General features: G+C 39.6%; 1 long non-coding RNA gene across 7 annotated transcripts in view; it reads right to left on the bottom strand.

Moving 5' to 3' along the window:
* LOC126501741 (uncharacterized) overlaps positions 1-16,392 on the bottom strand; it is a 75,135-nt gene extending 58,743 nt beyond the window's left edge. For 2 of the 7 annotated variants that reach the window (XR_007591795.1, XR_007591794.1), the window contains exons 1-2: positions 16,072-16,391; positions 5,002-5,102 (exon numbers count right to left, since the gene is read on the bottom strand). This is a non-coding gene — a long non-coding RNA (uncharacterized lncRNA). Of the gene's footprint in view, positions 1-5,001; positions 5,103-16,071 lie in introns of all 7 variants that reach the window. The other 5 variants (XR_007591797.1, XR_007591791.1, XR_007591793.1 and 2 more) reach the window with 5 other exon arrangements.
* Positions 16,393-19,337: the final 2,945 nt, after the last annotated feature.

The raw sequence follows: 19,337 nt of genomic DNA, 5'->3' as shown, positions 1-19,337 counted from the left end.
CATTGAGTTAGCATCTCTATCACTTCCAGAAACCTCCTTCTTGCAGCATAATTTATGTTTCCCATCTTCTTGGCCATTCTTTACCTTGCTCACTCTCTTATTGCACTTTTAACTATTTCTTCTCTGTTTATGTTCTTTCCCAAAGACAAACATTCTCCGCTCTTTTTGTTTAGAAATTTCCATCATGCTGCTTTCCTCAAAGGATGACTTTGCCGAGTTGATGTTCTTGCTGCTTGATGCCTCAACCCCTCTCTCCAATTCCCTGTGACACAGTCTCAACTAACAATGAATTTAACAGGCAGTCAATTTTGGTGTCTAAAGAATAGGAAAAAATGGTTATGCCAATGGCTGGACCAATATTAATTTTGGCAAACAATTTCCAACAGTTTTGTTATAACAATATATTTCACAAGTCACAGGACTTGGCCTGCAAAATCACTAATTTGGCCTCAAGTTCCTTTTTTGCGGGACTAATGATACATGAAGTCAAATATTTTCTGGGTATGTCATTAAAGGATCTTGTTTTAATTTTTGAAAGCTGAATAACAGTTAGCATTGTCTATCTTGAAAATGTTCCATGGGAGAATTATTGAAAGTACACTTCATGACGTGAGTATTGGGCGCTCAGACAGAACTGCTTTTTCAGTTTGAATCACACCCAGCAGTAGCCCAATGGCTATGACCTCTCTCCCCTTCAAAGTCTATGTGGCCTACTACTTAGGTAGGTAGTCAGTTTTTCAGTTTCATAAGCAAATATGCCTTCCATTCTGATCAATTTAACAGTAAATAGAGCTCTTTATTAGCAAATGAGAGTTTGTGCAGACTGACCAATGTCTTTCTATGCCTCTGGCATTTGTTTACAAAAAAATTTTGTGCCCTGAGAATTCCAAAGAGGAGATGTGGTTGCTTTGTCTAAGTATTCTACACTATTTTCTTAGAAAAAAATTAGAAAACTGCACATTTGGACAATGCCATTTTGGTTTTTTAATGAAATTATGCCTGCCTTTTATACGTTGTCTAAATTGATTCATAATAAACAGCCTTTGGGGCTGGCAAGATGGCTTAGTGATCAAGATCTACTGCTCTTTGTGAGGACTTTTGATTCACAGCATCCACATCAGGCAGTGCGCAACTCCCTGTGACTCCAGCTCCAGGGGATCTGATACCCTCGGCCCCTCTAGACAGGTACACTCATGTGCACACACTCCCACAAAGACACATACACACATAATTAAAAATAATACAGCTTAAAGGAAACAGCCTATCGTTCAACAATAAGAGACTAGAAGATAAAGCAAGCTTTATTAAAACATTAAATTCAAAAGAATAGTGAAACCAAAGATGGTATCAACATAGAGTAACACAGATAACTGTGAAAAAAAAAATAGTAGTGTTGAAAAAACAAAGCAGTAAACAGCATAGCACAGAGACCAATTCCAGTTATATGAAATAGAATCTTTCAAAAGTCAGTAATAAATTATTTACAGCTACCTTAAATTTAGAAGTACAAAGAAAACAAGCAAGCAATCATCACGGACTCCATTTATCTGTTTTTGCTGTTTTACAGGACTGAATTGAAGCTAGAGCCCGCATTGCCTAGGAAGTGCTCTGCTGTTGAGCTAAGTCAGGGTTCCGGGGGCCAGATTCTCTTCCCTCTGTTTGTCTTTGCAGTTTGTTTTGAGGCAGAGTTCTTTAAGTTGCAGAGTCCAGCCTTCAACTTTGGAGTCTCCTGACTCTGCCTGGGGTTGTCTGCCACCACTGATGAACATCTTTATCTGTGACATCAAAGGGACCAGCTAGCCTCTTCTCCATGTGGCTGTCGCCCTCACTAAAAGGAGGCGATATAAGCAATGTGCTTGCTTAGTGCAGCAAGAGGCATGTCAGGCTGATCCCCAAACCGATGTGTTTTGCTTGCCTGGTCCCTGGTATCAGGCCACAGCAATTCTCATCCAAGTTAATCAGTTCCCAGGGTCTCTCTCGTAGCCACAAAATCGCTATAATATTTTAATTATTTTTACTTTTGCTACAAAATATTTCTAAAGCTCCACCTTGCTTATGATGTTTCTGTGTTTATGATATGCCACCACATTCTGTACCCTCTGGAAGATATCACTAGGCCCTCTAAGTGGCCCTCCGTCCACAACACCATTCTTGTAGTTTTATAGACTGCGTGTTATGATAGGTTTCCATTGAGCACGTAGAGTCCCAACATGCTGAACCTTGCCTTTCTGTCCCATGGAGAGTGTCACAGTGTCCTTCCTCTAGCTTCATATTTCCCTTCAATCTTAGACCCAAGGTCATCGCTCCCCAGCAAAGTGTCACTTAGTGTCCACCTGCAGCACCAAGTAAATACTTCTAAAAAACCCACCTCACAATTTGTTGCCAGTGACCCTTCACACTGCACCCCTCCTGAAATTATCTTATTTTATATTTCAAATTATCAGGACTTCTGAGCTAAGCATCCATCCATGTTGAATGGAGGAATACACCGAAGAATGCACAACATAATTATAAAAAATGCACATATTTGCAGGACTCTAATTCTTTCAGTCCATTAGAATAAATGCTGACAAAATTACAATAATGCAATTTAAGCATTTTAATATGCTAGAAGCCCAATGTATTCATACTAGACTAAAATCACCATTATCCTCCATCTAATAACATCATCTGCCCTCTCATTTCCCTGAACAAGCCATAATCACTGTGGCAGATTTGTGATGTATTGTACATAGGAAAAAGTCATTTTTTAAAATTATTTCTTTTACTTCTTGATATTAAAATATAATTATATCATTGCCCCCTCCCTTTCCTCCCTCAAAACTCTCCCATATACCTCTCCTTGCTCTCTCTAAAATCATCATTAATTGCTTTTTTGCTTTCTCTCACACACACAAACACACACACACACACATGCACTGTATAATGTTACCTGTATGTATGTTTTCAGGACCTACTATTTGGTGTTGGATCGTTAATTGGTGTGTTCTTCCTTGGAGAAGACTATTTCTAGAGTCAGAGTTAAATCCCCAGACTCATCCCTGGGAAAGGTATGTAATTATAAAATGAGCACAGGGGAGGCAGAGACAGGCAGGCACCTGAGGCTGATTGGCCATCCAGCCTAGCTTGTTTGGCAAGCTTCAGGTCAATGAGAGACCCTCTCTCAAAATAATCAGAACTTGCCTGAGGAATGATGCTTAAGGTTGTTTTCTATAATCTGCAAATATACACATACACACACATACCTACACACACACACACACACGCATGAATGAAAAAAAATCAGTGTAAATACAAGAATGTCTCTAATGCAAATAAACAGAGTAATCAGTTAAAAAAAAAAAAAGGATCCCCAAATAAGGTCTAGAATTCCCTTAGGAGTCCCTAAACAATTTTTGTGGTTCTAGTATCTATACGTTAAAAATTGACAGAAAATTCCCAGAGAATTGTTTAGGTTTAGATATGTTGAGAAAACCCTATAGAATGTGATTAAACTATCAGGGAAGATTGGAGACACTCACAGATGTTAAACCGATATTACCAGTCATTCTCAAGCTCAATTGCTGTTTAAAAGTAGAGCAGATACATTCCATAAACGTCATTCAACTGATGGAACTTTAGTTTAATTTGTAAGCTACTCAGGACCACCAGGACATATTATCATATATTGAATAATTATTGCTACCATTATTGAAGCATGAATTGTCAATATAAACATAGCAATTACTCCATTCCTGGCAATATTATGCTTGTCTGAAATATAGAATTAATTTTATTCTCACACAAAAATTCCAACAGTTGGGCAACAAATCCTGGATAAGTAAATTAAGGCACAAAGAAACGGAAAGTAGCAAAGCCTGTGTCTTAAGCATGGTGCCCACTTCAGGGAAGGATGGCTTTCAGCAGACAGTACAAATCATTTTTGTGTTTTATTAATTTGTTTACTTTTATGGCTAAAACAAGGTTGATGATTTGTCAAAGAAACTAACATTGATTCTGTGATAGTTGTGTGTATATTTCTCTGCTCACTATTTCTGTGGGGGGGGGGATAAGAACGTTAAATTTCTTAGTGTGAATCAAATATAAATGGCTTTTGACCACATCATTTTGAAGATCTCATGAGTTCCATCTTGCATATAAAACCCTAAGAGAGCATCAGTTCAGAGTTCAAAATGCTGTCTTTTCCAGCAGCCACTAAGTACCAATGAGTATGAATCAAGGGTACAAAGAGGGCCTTTAATAGAACCAAACAATTCTGTAGTGGTTTCCAGCAGGGAAGTCAGAACTCTTATGTTTGCCTGCCCTTAATAGAGTACTGCTGGTCCTCTGGGTCCAGCATCCATAAGTTTGTTTTAGTTAAATCTTTGTTTATAGTATAAATACTTGCTAGAATGATGTCTGGCTGCCTCAGTTAAGCAGGTCACTTAATAAATTACAGTTTCATTTTAATTAAAAATGACGGTTGTTGGACTGGAAATAAAACTCAGTTGGTAGAATGCTTCTCTAGCAAGCATGAAACTCTGGCTTTGTTCCAAGCACCGCATACACCAGCTGTGATGTGTAAGGTTTTGCAATGCCAGCACCATAAAGGAGGGGTCAAAGAGTAGCAAGAGTTCGAGATTATCCTTGGCTACATAGTGAACTCTGGGATATACATGAGCCCCTATGTCAAAACAAACAAACAAACCAAGACCTGGGGGGGGGGGGTAGATGAAGGTAGGAATAGAGGCAGCAAAAGGGTACAGTGGGTGAAAGTGCTGGCTCACAAGATTGACAATCAAGGTTCAGACATGGGAACATACATTGTAGAAAGAGAGAACTGACTCCTGCAAGTTGCTTTTTGCCCTTTAACCTTCACACATGCATTGTGTCATACATGCCCACATGTATAACACACACACATATATACACACTAATTTCATAAGGACTGTAGGGATGGCTCAGTAGTTAAGAAAACTTGTTGTTGTTCCAGAGGACTCAGATTTAGTTACAAGCACTCACCTGATGGCTCAGAACCACCAACTGTCTATCAATACCAGTTCCAAGGCGTCCAACAAGGCGTCCAACAAGGCGTCCAAGGCGTCTTCTGGCCTCCTCGGATACTGCACACACATGTATAAATACATAGAAACAATACAATCATGCAAAACAGTCACACAAAACAATTTAAAAAAAAAAAAATTTAGGGGTTGGAGAGATGGCTCAGTGGTTAAGAGCATTGCCTGCTCTTCCAAAGGTCCTGAGTTCAATTCCCAGCAACCACATGGTGGCTCACAACCATCTGTAATGGGGTCTGGTGCCCTCTTCTGGCGTGCAGGCATACACACAGACAGAATATTGTATACATAATAAATAAATAAATATTTAAAAAAAAAATTTTAGAAGTGTCATGAAAAATTTTAATATAAAACAATGAGTCAGTTTCAAAATTAAGCATTCTTAAAAAGACTTTGAAGATCTAGAGAGCAACTGGATTAAAAAGGCTTGCAATTTATGTCCTTGACTAAGAAGAAATTATTTGCCTGACAGATATAACTGAGACGTAAGCTTTAAAACCTCCTGCAAAACAAAAACATTTATTAATGGTTCAATATTACTTAATGAGTCACTATGTTTTGTCAGCTAGTTACATCTATTAAGAGTTAATACATTTATTAAGAGATTTAATACATATTTGGAATTATTTATTAATTTGGAGGATTTTAAAGTTCACTTTGATAGTTGTATGATTTATTTTAGAATATTGAGTGATCAATTATACATGTATATAATTTCATATAATAAAAATTTCAAAGTATATAAGATGCTAATGAGAAAAAAAGAAGCATTATGCATCTATCAGAAACAATTTTCAGTAAAATATCAAAGATATCTAAGATGCATTTAGTTCAACACTTTAGTCATAATAGTATAATGTATTTAATGCTAAATGATATAATTAATTTAATCAGCTCAGTACACATTGGCAAAAGATGCTAACTAGAGTTACCTACTGTAAGCTTCTATGCTAACACTGAAGTTCTCCTGAAATTGCTCTTCAGTCTATTCAAATACAATTCACTGTAATTTTTTGAAATTTATTAATCTTTCAAAGATTAAATTTAATGACGTTAGTAAATTTTTCTTAGGGTCTTTATGGAAATGAATGGTGTGATGGACACTAAATGAAACAAAAGCAAATTAACCTGGGGCTACCTGCAGCAGATTCCCTGCAACAGTTCATGGTCTAGTCTGGCAAAACTGGCAACTCTAATATAAAGTAGATTAATGATACGTTAACCATGAAGAGTAAACTATCTTACTAATTTTCATGTTTGATTTTAAATGCTTTTTAACTACGGAGAGAGGAAAAGCCTGGTTTTAGAGGCTGTCTTTTTACACTAAGAAGAAACTTATCATATGTCCATTAAGACAGAGTCTGAGGCTAGAGGAAAAGGTATCATTCCTGCAAAAACAACTCTTGGTCCCTCCAAGTAGGGCTAGAGAATACTGGAAATGAAAGGTAGAGATGGAACTTGTTTGTACCAACATTTCAAGAGCACAAACTTCCAGCTCTTACCCAACCAAGAAACAGTAGTTCTCTGGAATTGTTACTGGGTTTATATGGAAAGACTCTACAGGATACAAGACTTAATATTGCATCTGGCTCATCATTTCCCTTCCCTCTTTGACTTTGCAGGGCATCATGGCTCCCTGCCAACGCCAACTGCTCATCATCCCATAGTCCACTTCAGGAACTGCTCTGGAAAGCATATTCCACTGTCAAAAACTACTAACACTCCATCCATCTCCTACCTCCTATCTCTTTTCCCGCCCTTGGGTTAGACTCTCTTTGCTCTGAGTTAAGGATGATGCCACCCTTAGCACATTTAATTATACTGACAAACACATCGCCAATTTCAACAACCATTCTCATGCGCATTTATCAATCCTAGGTATGAAATTGTACGTTTCATGTTTGCTCTATACCTTTGCCCTCACAATAATTCACAAGGTAGCTAGTACTTCCATCCTCATGGTAACTTGGCAGTTAGAGTCTAAGTAGATTAAATAGCAGACCATATGTAACTTGGCAGTTAGAGTCTAAGTAGATTAAAAAGCAGACCCTATGTTGGATATCTTGAAGATGACTGAATGTTGACACGTCCACGTAGGCAGCAGGCAGGGGGCATGTTACCCCAGGTGAACCCCAGGTAGTCTCTCTTTCAGAATAGCCACTTACCAAAATCCTGATGCTGCCCTCTTCCTCTTTACCTGCTATCGAGTCTGAGCTGGGAGATCCTTGGGAACACTTTCCATATGCTTTAGGATATTTAGTGAGAGAATCTATTCCCGTTCCACTTTAGTCAACTGCTCCTGATAGAGTACATTCCGAAGAATGTACAACATGAGAAAGCCTTGAGACAATCTAGCCTTCCAGACAGTCCTTCTTTTTGTTTATTAATTTCCATCCTACTTGTCTATAAACCTTTATTTTCTCTTCTTATAAAGATTCTCCTTCTCCCGGTGGAATTCCCAGCAAAGCGCCTATGTCTTTTAAAGGGCCCGCCAGACGCTATCTTCCAGAACATCTTCTGTCCATTGATTTCAAAATCCTTTATACTTAGGTTACCACCTTTAGACAGACATGAACCACAGATTCTGCACTTCTTGCCACTATCAGAACATAAAGACTGATGGAGCTGTCTATCTATTTCACAGAGAGCCAGGCACACTTCCTTAAGCTTCATTCTCATCACTTCCTGAGTGTCCACACTTTCATTTAGCAAAGTTAAACTGCTAAACAAAAAGGCCTGACCCTTATATTATTATGGTCTTCATCCTGAAGATATGTCTAACCATACGATGATTTAAAGTTCAAGTCTCCATCTCTCCATTCATAAAATGGGAGTATATTAACATTAAGGTACCTTTACTGCCTTGGAGCAATAGTACAGGAAATGATTTGTTCATATAAAAGTTACTAAAATGTAAATTCTATCACCAAACAGTTATAAATGAGGGAAAGGCTCTTTCCTCCCTCGCTCTCCCTGCCCGGAAATTGACTGTAGGCCATTTATTGTAAATATGAATTCATTTATCTATTTCCACCATTTAATACCTTGACTAAGCAGATGTTTAATAAGCACATGTTGAACTCAACTAAGCTATCTTGCTTCTCTGCATGCACTGACTTTCAAAAGCACAGAAAAAAAACTTAAAAGTATTTCAGTTGCAATTTTTTCCAAAAGCCTATGCTCAATCCTGGTTAAGCTAGACATACGAGTAAATTTCGTACTCAAGTTTTAATACCCATGCAATTTTAAGCCTCTTCATAAAAGCAGGACGTATGATTAGGCTAACAATACAAGCACGCAGACTGCATATTCTGAAAAGGAAGAGATCAGATTTCACTCAGAATGAAAGTATGATTTCCTATGTTTTTGCTATGTCATGAGTCTAGAGAATCGAGTCCCTAACAGGCAGTGTCCTTTATCCATAAAAAGGCAGTGTCCTTTATCCATAAAAACAATCTGCTGGATGTATTTTGTTAATACGATACACAGTAGCTCTCAGAAAATGTTGACACAGATGCAGTAACAATAGAAAATGGGAACTGATCTTCCTCCCATTGTCCCAGTCTGCTGCCACGTTCGCAGACTGTTTTCCATGTGTTTCCCCGTTAAAGCTAAATCATGTCAGCATGAATATAACGGAATTATAATTAACTTCCCGAAAGAACGCTGATCTCAGACAGAAGGATTCCATTGCCAATACCAAGACGATCTTTGTGTGTAAACAGGGGGAAAATGCAACTCCATATTCCCCAGTGCTGCTTTTCTTCCTGCACCTCTTCCCCTAAAAACTCAGCAAAGGACATTAAAATCAGTCAATGCTCCATGTGCAGCATACTATAAATAGCCAGTCATCAAGTCCGTATTCAGGATGCAAATAAGATCTCTAGAGATACCACGCGAATAGGAATGCCTTTTACACTCTGGCCACATTTTGCAGGAGATTTCTTTGTTAAGGACAAGGATGCTTCGGCTGTAAATATTCAGACACTCTTCTGCCTTTCCCCAAAGTGATTAAAATCTAGTCTCTAATGGCGAAAAACGGATGTCCTGGTTTGCACATTCCTCCATCTCTGTATTTGGCTCACACACTAGTACCAGTCTCGTTTTTTAAAATCCTTCAGAGCTCAGTGCAAACTGTTGCATTTCCAATGACTGTGTTGTTTACTCTTAGAGTGGACTGGGCTCTGTTTTCTGGGACCATGTTGTCTAGCATGCTTATTCGAGTCAGCAAGAGACAACCAAATAGGTTGCATGGAGCTGATATTAGCTTAGTAATCATTGAGATTTCGGGGTACTATTTGGATAGGTGATTTTTTTCTCTTTAAGATTCATTTAGGTGTATGTGTATGTATGTTTTAGGTGTATGTGTGCATGCTTGAATGTATATAGATGTACCACATGCAAGTAAGAGCCCATGAAGGGCAGAAATGGAGGCCAGAGGAGAATATAGGGTCCCTAGAGCTGGAGTTACAGTCAGTTGTGAACTGTCCACTGTGGGTGCTAGGAACAAAACCCCAGACCCAGCAAGCACTCTTAACCACTGGGTCATGTCTTCAGCCCTGTAACAGTCCATCTAAGTGCCTGAAGATAATGAAATACATTTTACAATGACTTATCTTCTTCACTAGTTTGGTATTTCATCTCTTTTGTTTTAGCTTTTGCTTTTGGTTTTGGTTTTGATTGTTTTGCTTTGTTTTGTTGTAGCTTTCCTTTCTGGTTTGTATTTTATTAAATGATCACTGTGCTCCAGAAATTGTGATAAAATTTGACATATATAGTTTCTGAAAATTTATCTAACTTTTACTTAAATAAAAGAAGCTTTGGGAAGTTACAAGATAAGACTTTCCTAATGCTACCCCATGTGCAGAGGCCTTAGGTTCAGAAGTCACAAAATGTCTGCATGTGGTTGGTCCTTTTAGGGTGGCTGTGAGATAACACCTGAGGCTAAAAACTTTGTGAATAAAAGGGGGGTTAGCTCACTGTTCTGGAAATCCAGGAGAATAATCCTGTCATCAACTTCTTGTGAGGACCTCTTGGTAGAAGGCACAACATGGCAGAAACACATGATGGAGAGAGGACAGAGTTCAAATATCACACACTTAAAGGTTAGCTCATCCATCCCTCCTAGCAACCAGCTCTCAAGAGAACAAAGCTAGGCCTTTCAGTACTGTGTCCATTCCTCTGGAAGGTGTTGTGCTCCATCATCTCATTGCCTCTTAAAGGCCCCATCGTCCTGGTGCCACTCTATTGGAGACTAAGCTTCATCCACATCTACCCTAAAGCGAGGTCGGGCAAAGTCCTCTTGGAGGACAGGCATGATGGCTTGCTCTTCTGCAGAAGCATACAGAACTGAGCTCAGAACCCCAGCACTCACACAAAAGCCCAGAGTGGCAGCGTGTGCCTGCAATTCTCTGCAGCTCTCAAGCAAGCTCATCGAGCTGAATTCAAGAACTCCAGGTTCGGTAGCTCACCCTGCCTCCAAAATTAAGGTGGATAGTACTGAGGAAGATACACAATGTCAACCTTCAGCCTCCATATGCGTGCACACATACACACACACACACACATTCACACACACAAAACAATTGCTCCATGCACTTTTAGATGATGTCATGATGTCATTTCTTATTACTTACTTGAAAGGTAATTCCAAGAGATAGTATAAAACTACATTTAAGATTTAAAAGCAATAAAAGTAGGCATTCATGGTCACTTAAATCTAGTTCTAACTAAAACAATGATTGCCTAGCAGACATTCATAGCAAACAGAATTTCTTAGAACCACAAAGCATGTTAAAATTGTGAATTTCTTTAAGAGAAAAGTAAAATAGAGTGTCTTCCCCGTTTTTTTTTTCTTTTCTTTTCTCCTTCCCCACAGACAAGATTCATTTTGTGGAAGGCCTGGGTATGATATTCTTTCTAAAAGTTTAATTTCTCCGAGGAGCGTTAACCAGCAGCCCAGTGGGTCTCACCATCTCCAGCACTAAACACCTTTGATTTGGTTAAACTGCAATCACTCACTGATAGGCTTTCCACTTTAAATATTTACCAGGAAGGCTTCCTTTGTGTCTGAGCCTATTTTAGGCATTGGGCACCAAGAGATAAACAATCAGGTCCTCTGCCTGATATTGTTGACTTCCTCACTCCCAATTTTGCAAGCCCAGGGTTAGAGGTAAATCTAAGGATTGAGATGTCTCATCTGGGAATATGGAAGCTTTGAGGGTCTACATCCCCAAATCCTAGGGTGGAAAAAAATTGATACTACACCCTAAAGGAGAACCTGCCGTTGAACATTCAAGCACATAAAACATTGATTGACCCTAGTACTGCTATAGTAAATAGCATCTCCAACCATATCAGTTCACAAAAGCTTAGAATATTGCCCAGGAAGCTATGAGAAGTAGGAGTGCAACAGAACAGACCCTTCCAGAAACTTCTGTGTGTTTTGTACACTCAGGCATCGAGACCAGATAGTGAAGTCTGACTTCTCAGGAAGCCTCCTCCCTGATTTTGCTTCAGTGAGTGGAGGCTTTTCTGTTTTGTTTGTCCATCTTTCAGATTCCTCAATCTGAATCTGAAAAGTGGCAGCTTTGTATGCCTGGGATTCAGGGGTGAAAACATGACGTTCTTGAGTTGCTTGCCTTCTTTCCAAGCATATTCACCTTCTTTAGGCCTCTCCTGAGTATAAAGCAATGCCTCTTCTCTTTTTCAAAACCTACACAGATCAATTCTTTAGACTCTATAATAAATAGAAACCAAAAGCTTAACAGCATGTCCTATGAATAGAATCTATTCATGAGATCCTAGTTGCATTTCTTAACGGTAGTGGTCAGAATTTGGTTTTCATTTCAGCTGGTCAGGCTACTATTGATGTCACTTAGCTTTACTTTCAATTCTTGTTACAATTTAAAGTAAAACGAATGTGTGGTTAAGTAAAAAACCCAAAGGGTCAGTAGCAAATCAAACAAAAAGAGGGTGGGATTTCCACACCCTGAATTTCCTAGAGTGTGCCTGCTGCTTTAACTGTTTCCCACAGCCCAAAGAACACCCTGTACAGCTTTGTTTAAAGCCTTTGTCATTTGTTTACTATTGACTTTGTGAATGTGCAAGAATTTCATTCACGCAATGACATACAGTTACAGCAAGTCTGTCTGTGGAGGTTCTGAGCAGGAGTTATCCCATTGCTTTATCCACATGTACAGCAGAATTACACCAACCCAGAATACCAGGGAAACACTTGATGTCGCCTCTTGCATTCCCAGTACAGCTTTCTTTTTCTACCTTCTCCTCTACCACATGTATGCCCACAGGGACAACAGACACACATTTAGCCACATGTACATTGACTAACACATGAACACATAGATATATGAACACATATGTGCAGTCATACACAAATACATAGATGCACAGACACTTACAGTCCTGTAAATAAAAATACATACACAGACAGATTGCATGCATTTGATTGACATTTGATTTGCAAACAAATATACACACACAGTTACACACTTATCCATACACTTGTGAACAAAAATATAACTACCATATATATATATATATATATATATATACATGGATACACATTCCCACATTTATGACATACACATATATGCATGCACACATACACACAGATAATTGCAGACACATGCTCACCCAAAGATGCATGGTCCCCTACATATATGCATCAACACTATCTTGCACACTTATCTATATATGTCTATGTGCAGAGACACAAATATATATATATATATATATATACACACACACACACACACACACTCAGCGACATAAAGTCAGGTGCATATACATACACTCATATGCATATTCATGAGCAAAATGCACTCACACATGCTCATATACATCAGAGGCAGATACATGTGCATATATTCACATGTGCATGTACTCAGAGATACATGTAGACATATACACGCAGACAATTGCAAAGGCACACACAGATACACACAGGCACACATACACACTTGTAAACACAGGCATGTATGCACATTTTTTTTTATTTTTTTTGAGGGCCATGATTAGGCTGTTTCACTTCCTAAGAGTCCAGCTGAGGCTTCTTGATGTCTTTCCTCCCTGAAGATCCATGCCAGATGCTGAGTCTGGTTTCTCAACAAGGTCGCTGTGGCTATAGTTTTGCAACACAAGGAACAGACTTAAGATAAGCCTGCTCAGGAATGAGGAGCAGGGGGTCTGGAAAGAGATAAAGGAAGGAGCTGACCTACCTGACCTCTGGCCTCCCCCTCCCTCAGACTTACTGCCTCTGACACACGTAGACTTGCCTTAGGTTTTATGAGCAGCTGTGTGGTAAGTAAATAAAAGGCAAGGTGTGTGAGGGGAGCAAGTCTGTGACATGTGACCCTGAAGCATGACTAAAGAACAGTCTTGGAGATCTAGGCTGAAGTTTCCATCCCGCCATGGTCTCCCAATGTCCCTAACTGAGTCTGTCTCCCCATCCACTGTTCGACCCTCTTCCCCTTCTCTCCACAAGTGTGTTTCCAATGGCTTGGGCTCTGTTCACCGTCAGTGCAGGATTCCTGCTAACCCGTCGGCCTTTGCTTCTGTTTTTCTCATTTTCACTGAACCTTCACCTATGGAGAGCTTAGGATGAATTTAAAGGCGTGTGTATGTGTGTGTGTGTGCATGTATCTGTCTGTCTGTGTTTGTGTATGTATGATACGGTGTGTTTGGAGAAAGGTTGTTTATGACTTAAAAACAAACAGGCACCCTGTGTTTTCTGAAGAAAATCAAAGCGATGCTCTCCAACAGTTGGAGAAAGCTGGGGTTACTTTTCAAATGTTTAAAAGCAAAACCAAACGCAAACCCTCTTCCTACACACCGGTGCTCACAACCATTCTCTTTCTCCTCTGCCTGTGGTCACTAGAGCAGCAGCAGCGAGTTGAAAGCATTCTTAAATTTTTTTTTTTCAGTGTCCTGGTGGGCAGTAGGTGTTGACATGCAGCCTAGGGACTTACCCTGATTTTTAACAGGTTTTGAGACACTATAGTCTCCAGAGAAGTACTGTGTGGAGCCAAAACAGGCCAGGTCCAGAGCGAAGGCAAACTTACTGCACCAGCTAACCTTGGATTCTGTCCTTCAAAAGACTTGGAAAAGTGAATGTATTATAATATATATTATAATCAACCACTAGGACTCTCCAGTAGAAATTAGCTGGATTCTGAAATATAATGGTTTCATTGGTACTCTTTAGAACAGTGCTAAAATATTAGAGATTGACAAATCGTAATCGAATCTTCCAAAACTTAGATATTGAAATTGTCACTTCATATTACCAGACAGGTAGACTTCTGCCTTAATGTTCCATATTTCCCTCATTTACATTGATAGTCTGCATCGTAGCTTTAAGGCTAAAGGGGTTGGCAAAGCAGTAAATGTGGGAACCTCCATTAGTTTATTTATAACCTGAACCAAAGTTGGGGGTCAGGCACCATGATCAACACTATGGCCACCAAGTTAACGAAGTGGTGGAAGCAGCTAAGACCCAGAGATACCTCAGTACTATGGTGTTACAGGTCCCTGTGGGTTATTTCCAGCCTGGGCTGTGCTACATAGAGTATCTGCTGCCTGAATGATACAGATTTTTAATGTCCTGCTTCTGGATATATATGTCTGTATCGCAGTAACATTAACCATGGCATCCATAAGCACACATCTGGACTGTATAACAAATGTCATCTACAACACCAGGCTAACATTCGGTGAAAGTCTGGGACTTTAACTCACTCTTAACTCCCTAATAATTTGCAAGGCTCTTCAGGTAAATCCATACAGTGTGGGTATCATTGATTTGATGACTTTCTTATCATTAGATTTTCCCGTTCTGTTCTGCGCCTTTTAAGTTTCCCTTAAAATGTTCTTCCTTCTACCCGAATTGAAGGAGTTTCCTCATTCTGCTCCACGGGCTGGTTTCTGTTGCCCCCTTCACGTGACATCTTCTCCACATTCTTCTAATGCCTTGTTTAGGGCAAACTGGATTTTTCCGATGCAGCCTCGGGTTAAAGGTCTGCTGGAGTCAAACATTCAGTCTAAATTCCAAGGGTTTTCATAATCCTGCGCACACGGTCTGCAACTCTACCTCCCCCTCAAGCAACCCACTCCCCTCCTCCCTAAGGTTTCCTAATGATCTCATGGCCCAGGCATTTGGCCCCTGAGCTTTGGCCAAACCATTCCAGATAGGGAAATCAGGAGAGGAGTAGCTGAGGATCTCTGCTGGGAGGGAGTGGCGCTTGTCTGTGAATCTTAATTAGAGAGCTATCAGAGACAAGATAGTAAGAGGATCTAGCCGCAGACACAAAGGATGAAGTAAGAATAGTAGAAATATAGTATATTTCAATTAGTTTACAATTTACTAGTATCTATAGCTCATGCTCAACACTCTTTTAACTGAAGTTTACTGTTATTGCTTTTTTGGTAAGGCATACTGGCTGCCATTTCTATTCGATTTCTGGTTTGAAGATAAAATATTCATCTTTCACCTAAACAAAAGCCATAAAATAAAATTATTAACTTGTTAATCAAAAAGTTTTCCTAAAGATTGGAGAGCATAGCGGGAATAAGGAGGATTTAAAGGGAACATTGCCTGCCAACTTTTATTTATTTTTTTTGAAGTATTTTGTTTCTAAGTGAGAACAGTTGTTAACTGAACAAGAAAAAAAATCTAAATACAAAAGTGCAAATATCTACAGATAAGAATACATACATGCAAAGAAGATGACCAATTTAGATATTGTTTTTATATTTAATATTTAAATTATGGAAGAGTATTGCTGACCTCCAAAATCACCAGAGTTTCATGGTCATATGATGACCACTATGTGGGACACAATAAAGTGTTTTCAAAGATTCTTTTCTCAAATAACTAAATAAGCAATGAAATCTCCTTTTTTTTAGACAGTGACAGATAAGTAGAATACATTTTTTAAAATATTAGAAAAGAGTACATAGCAAACAACAAAACGTCCAGTTCTAGATACCGTACCTCACCAGTGAAGCGGCCTGAAGGAGGCCATCACATTTTTCTAAGCCTCTGACTTTCCTTGTATCTCCCAGGTACGTGGTCTGTGTCCACAAGCATGCTGTTCTGAGGAGTGTCCACAAGATAAGAAGACGGAGTAAATCTTGAAGAGAGGCCAGTAATAAAGCATTCTCCACTCTTTCCTAAAATCGCTGTGTCCTACTTAGAAAAATAAAATCTAAATTGAAACAATGAACCAAAGGTTCTCTTCCCCTCTTTGAGATAGGCAGGGTACCCATGGGAACGGCCATGGCTTGCAGACCAGAGGCAATTCTTGCTATCTATTAAGACTCTCCATTGTGATACAATCCCTCCTCCCATTACAATGGGAGGGTTTGTGACCAGGACACCTTTCTTTTCATCTAGACCTTTCTTTTTGAAGATCACAGGGCTTTAGCTTTTGCTTAATCCCCCTGCACATTTGGCCAACTATCTAATCAGGGTAGCTATTAGCTTCCTACCTCACTTTGTAAAGAGGAGAAAAGAATAGCTGAATTTCTCAGAAACCAAGCTTGATTAGAATAATAATATGTAACAGTCGTCTTTAAACAGAGACCCACACAGAAGAAATGGAATTGTGACCCAGCGACAATTGTGTCCTCGTATCCAGCCACCAAGAGAAGGATTCCAGATCACCTGACCTGTATGTAGGTGACCACCACAACAGGGTATGCCTCTTACTTGAAACTGCTGTTTCGATTTTTGGTCCTTTTGCTTCCCCTTAACGGTGGAAACACTAAGAGTCTTATAATTCATGTCAAACACTATGTTTAATGGACCGAATGACAATATCAAGAAGCAAAGTTTTACTCAGAGGAGAGAAGTGAACAAGAAATTAAAGAATAAAGTTATAACAAAAGCATGGACTCCCAAGGAAGGAATTCACATAAAGTCCAAGAAGGCAGAGGGAGGGAGGAGAGAGGAAGGGAGGAGGGGGAGAGAGGGAGGGGAAGACAACAAGGTATTTTCAGAGACAGCAGTTTTAGCATTGTTTTGTTTGTATTTATTTTTTGATTTTGATGCAGAGAAGAGGATGAATGCTCACTCAAGGTCAGCTGTTCGAACCTCCTCGGAGTAGTCGGATGCACTTTCTGAACTCCAATAGGAGCCTTGAAAGCTAACAACCAGACGACACGTACAGATTCCACAGGAACAGATGTCATCTTTAGGTGCTTTCAATGGAATTTGAAACAGCACAAAAGTTGCTGAAGACATCACAGAAAAACCACAGCTGTCTGTCTTCCAGAAAATCTTGGGGTAACACCATGAGTTAGAATAATACACTCATCATTTATTTGCATATAACTGTAGACTCATTGGTCATATTTCTAAATATACCACTGATCTGTAACCCTTCTTAAGAAATATTTACATGTTTTACTGTGACCCTTCAAAAAGGAAGTCTGTTTACAAAATTATGACATTGACATCTGTACATCACAGGATCTAAATGGATTGCTGGGACATACCCCAAAAATAGCTCATGAAAAAATATTTTTTTCATTTGTATGTATTTATAGGACATATAAGATAACAAAAATAAATTTAAGAAAGATAGGATTGACTGATCTGAACTTCAACAGCAGAAGAGAAATAGGATTACATTTTAGGAGGTAGGGACATTCGGTCCTTGCATCCCAGAACTTTTGAAGGCTGTAGTCTGTTTGTTGTTGTTTCATGGCTTTGTTTTGTTTTGTTTTTATCATAACAACTTTATTGCTTGAAAGCCTTTCTAGCTGACTACGACCTCCACCACAACTGGACCACAGTCCTTCACAAAGGGAAAATTAGCAATGTCTGTTGCATTTAACTCACTCCAACACTGGGCTTCCCTGATGAGTGATGTGGTAAAAACCTAACATGAGCCTGAGAATATTTATAGAATCTTGGCATGTCCTGGGAAGTACCTGAGTCATACACAAACACACAGAGACCCCCAGAGCTCTCTATGTAATTGAACAAGATGTCTCTTGAAGGTGCATGCAACTACCAAAAGAGGTGATATGTCCTTACTGTAGGCTTCAGAGGCAGGAAAAGCACAGGCATGGGACTGGTGGGGTTTGGGGATGGATCATTTAGGTTTGAAGGAGTGGATTCCAAAAGGAATCACACTGTAGTGTGTGCCTCGCCTCCCAGCTCCTTATGGGACTGGCAATTCCTCCTGCATTATATTTGATATCTTCTCATTCAAACCCCTCTTATCTAGTCTGATTGTTTGTCTCAACCCAAGCTCAGCAAATTATTTCTTTTGCTGCCAATTACTCTAGACTAAGCTGTATGGCCAAGTAACAAAATTCATTCCCCAGTCAAAATGTTATATTCAGACATACTGTGCTTATTTTTGGTGTTGTCCTTTGGCAAAAGAACTCTGTGCAGAAGTGCTGGGGCTCCAGGGTTCTCAAGCACTATAATACTTCCTCCAGTTCCCTTTGCTTCCTTACTTTTTTTTTTTTCCAGAAAGTTGCTAATGCTCTGGGCTGAGATTTAGTGCTTGAAATGGTAGCTTCTGAAGCTGGACTGTGACCATCTGAACAAGTCAGATGTGGCAACGCCAGAAAACACACACACACACACACACACACAGCATCACGGGACCATCAGCAGAAAAAGTAACAAAGGTTAGGGGCTACTCTCGGTCAAAAGAAGCGCTTAAGGGTACTCAAGTTGTAAAGTCGCTCACTCAACTCAAATCAGCCTTGAATGCTTAGCATCACTATTTTCCAGCTGGTTACCTCTCCCACTGCGCTTAACCTCATTGGTCACTATGATGTTGCTCTTACACACTTCACTACAAGGGAACTCGGATTTTCAAGGTGACATCATATAACAATAACTTAACTTGTCTTGGGGTCGTCTCAGAGCAGGGGTAGGCCCCCCAGCTCACAGAAAAACAGAAAGGCCTTTCCCAGATGTAGGCTGCTATGATTAGTAACCTGTCTCTGTGCGCTGTCACCAAGGCTGCAACAGCAGGAGATTCCCCAAACCCGAATCCAGTAGATTCGGACAGCCTTGGGTTAGGGCAACAAGTTAACCAAAACAAAAGAAATTAGCTCCACACTATCGGCCCTAAATTGGCTGGAAGATGTGGCTGATTACATTCCATCAAGTGCTCAGCTGCTAGAGCTATAGAACTCAACCTGGTGAGTTCCTTGGGACTGTCTACCAATGGAACTTTGGAGTATGAAGTAACTACTACCAAGGAATGGTCGTGAGCTGTAAATCATATTTAC

The sequence above is a fragment of the Alexandromys fortis genome, unplaced genomic scaffold (genome assembly GCF_014885135.2).
Source record: "Alexandromys fortis isolate MF-2015 unplaced genomic scaffold, M_Fortis_MF-2015_v1.1 scaffold_5, whole genome shotgun sequence".
NCBI lineage: Eukaryota > Metazoa > Chordata > Mammalia > Rodentia > Cricetidae > Alexandromys > Alexandromys fortis.
The sequence above is the reverse complement of the archived record's forward strand: the minus strand, read 5'-3'. Positions and strand labels throughout refer to the sequence as shown.